The sequence below is a fragment of the Crinia signifera genome, chromosome 2 (assembly GCF_055691185.1).
Source record: "Crinia signifera chromosome 2, ASM5569118v1, whole genome shotgun sequence".
In the NCBI taxonomy this organism is placed as follows: domain Eukaryota; kingdom Metazoa; phylum Chordata; class Amphibia; order Anura; family Myobatrachidae; genus Crinia; species Crinia signifera.
Genome location: NC_139218.1, coordinates 93,706,936 through 93,710,224, shown reverse-complemented (window position 1 = coordinate 93,710,224; position 3,289 = coordinate 93,706,936). Strand labels below are relative to the sequence as shown.

Genomic DNA, 3,289 nt, shown 5'->3' with positions numbered 1-3,289 from the left:
ATTGCAGTAAGGCTCTCCTTCAAAAAAAATATATATATAATAAAAATGTAAGAATGCTGGCTATGGTGTGACTCACCTGCTGCATGCTGCAGCACAGAGTCTTGTCACATGGTGGCTTGGTGGGCTGCTGGTGGCATATTGAAATAAGTATATTTAATGTACTTATTTATTAAATAAGTATTTGAAATATGCTTATTTCAATATGCCACCAGCAATACAGCCCACCAAGCCAACATGTGACAAGACTCTGTGCTGCAGCTTGCAGTAGGTGTGTTATATATTAATAAATATATGAATGATGCTGGCTATGCAGTGACACACCTGCTGTAAGCTGCAGCACAGAGTCTTGTCACATGGTGGCTTGGTGGGTTGCTGGTGGCATATTGAAATAAGTATATTTCATATACTTATTTATTAAATAAGTACATTAAATATACTTATTTCATATACCAGCAATACAGCCCAGCCCAGAGTCTTGTCACATGGTGACATGGTGGGCTGTATTGCTGGTGTATGAAATAAGTATATTATTTATATAATATATATATATAGTTATTTATTAAATAAGTACATTAAATATACTTATTTTAATATGCCACCAGCATATTAGTTTTGGGATTCACTTCAGAGTCAGACCTTGGGTGACATGGATGGGATGGAGACCTTTATTGGAGGGAGGGTCTCGCGCGCCCAAGTCAGATGGAGAGCCGGGTTGCTGGCGGATTGCTAGCGCTATGCTGCTGGCGATTCGCCAGCAATAATAAGACCCGCTCCATCTGTAACATGTACAGAGAGATTAAGATTTGGTTTACTATTAGTTTTTCTGGCTCATGCATTTTTATTCTGGCTCCTAGATTTGAAAGAAAATTGACAATCCCTGCTTAGCGGCACTGCCCGTTCTACATTGAGCGCATGCCATCCTGTGATGTGACAGATCCAACGGCTGCCTGAAAACTTCTCTCCTGTACTGTAAGTAGATATGATGTATGTTAGTAGTAGTTAGGTTGCACACTGCTGATATCATCCACAAGAAAGCTTTATTGGAGACTGCTCAGGCAGAAGGTATTTGGTCTGAGCAGTCGCCAATAAAGTCGGAGCGGTAAACTTTGGATATACTGACCACTCCCATGTCACTTTACAGTGGTATAGGGACCCTAAACTACAATCAAATCCCCCAAAAATGTCCAAGAAAAGGAAAGTTGATGCAGAGGGAAGGCAATTCCAGGAGAGATGGGAAAGTGAATACATGTTTGTGATTAATGGAGGCAAGCCAGTATGTCTTATTTGCTATGAGGCAGTTGCGGTCATGAAGGAATACAATTTACGCAGGCACTTTGAGACCAAACATGGGCCCAAATTTGCTAACCTTAGCCACCAGGAAAAGCAACAAAAGGCCAAAGAATTAAAAGGTACGCTGCATTCTCAAAGGAATATTTTTGCAAAAATGACAGCAAAGAATGATGCAGCAGTGAAAGCCAGCTATCTTGTTGCTGAAGAAATTGCGCGAGCTTCAAAGTGCTTTTCAGAAGGTGCATTCGTAAAGCGGTGTATGCTGAAGGTATGTGAACAGGTGTGCCCTGAGCAGAGACAGGCTTTTAACAATGTCAGTTTGTCAAGAAACACCATCCCAGACCGAGTCAGGGACCTAGCCTGTAATATTAAAACAAAGTTGGCTGAAGAGGCATGCAGTTATCTGGCATTTTCCTTAGCTGTTGATGAAAGCACTGACAATACTGATACAGCTCAACTAGCTATTTTTGTAAGAGGTGCGAAGGAAGACTTGTCTGTCAGTGAGGAGCTCTTGGATGTGGTCGCCATGTATGGGACAACAACTGGGAGGGACATCTTCCATGCAGTGGAGGAATCCGTAAATAAAATTAAATTACCTTGGGAAAAGTTGGTGGGACTTACTACTGATGGCGCTCCAGCAATGTGTGGAGAGAGAAATGGCTTAGTTGGGCTGTTAAAAGAGAAACTGAAAGAAATGAATTGCCACACACCGCTGGTAACTTATCACTGCATTATCCACCAAGAAGCTCTATGTGGCAAGGTTCTGCAACTAGATAACATAATGTCCACAGTCACAAAAACAGTGAATTTTCTGCGTGCACGGGGTCTGAATCATCGTCAGTTTCAACAATTTTTGAAGGAGGTGAGCATGGAACATACAGATGTGCCATACCATACAGAAGTAAGGTGGCTGAGCAGGAGCACCGTTCTCAAGAGATTTTTTGAGCTTTTGGAAGAAATTAATCTTTTTATGCAAAGTAAAGGGAAGCCCTTGTCAGAACTGTCAGATCCAAACTGGCTGTGCGATTTTGCCATGTTGTGTGACATAACAGAGCATCTTGCCCAACTGAATCTGAGGCTGCAGGGCCGCAAACAAGTCTTAACCTCAATGTATGACGCAATAACAGTTTTCCAAGAGAAACTTCGCCTATGGAAGTCACAGCTTGAAACAGACAGTCTTGCCCACTTTCCTATCTGCCAGAAAATGTCAACCTCATTCCCAGGTACTTTTTCGTGTGCTCGATTGGGTACCAAAGTGAATCGGCTGATTGATGAATTCAATCGACGCTTTTATGACTTTAAAGAACAAAATGCAACCTTTACCAGCTTTGCCAATCCCTTCAACATCGATGTTGACAGTGCACCACATCACCTTCAAATGGAATTAATAGAACTGCAGTGCAACAGCAGCCTGAAAGCAAAGTTCCAGGATGCGACAGTTGACGACTTTTACCGTCTCCTCCCCCCTGCTTTGATGCCACAGCTGCGACTTCAAGCTGCACGTGTTATGTCCATGTTTGGGAGCACTTATCTATGTGAACAGATGTTTTCGGTCATGAATCTGAACAAGACAAAGCTCAGATCACGCATCACTGATGATAACCTTCATGCTGTTTTGCGGATTGCTACAGCACAAGACCTAACGCCAGACATCGATGGACTGACCTCAGGAAAACGATGTCAGCAATCTAGTCAGAAAACTTAAAAAATAAGTTAGGTCCTTATTCTACTTCACTCTTAGGACCTTATTCGAATTCACTCTTTCTGACAAAATTCTTCTTAGATGGACAAAACCATGTGCACTGCAGGTGGGGCAGGTGTTACTTGTGCAGAGAGAATTAGATTTGGGTGGGGTTTTACTTCAAAGTGAGATCTATATTGCAGTGTAAAAATAAAGCAGTCAGTATTTTTCCTGCACAGAAACAAAATAACTCACCCAAATCTAATTCTCTCTGCATATGTTACATCTGCACCCCTGCAGTGCACATGGTTTTGTCCA

At 42.0% G+C, this 3,289-nt stretch overlaps 1 pseudogene; it reads left to right on the top strand.

Annotated features, from left to right (window-relative positions):
* Nucleotides 1-1,180: 1,180 nt before the first annotated feature.
* Nucleotides 1,181-2,995, top strand: LOC146058421 (general transcription factor II-I repeat domain-containing protein 2 pseudogene; annotated as a pseudogene).
* Nucleotides 2,996-3,289: the final 294 nt, after the last annotated feature.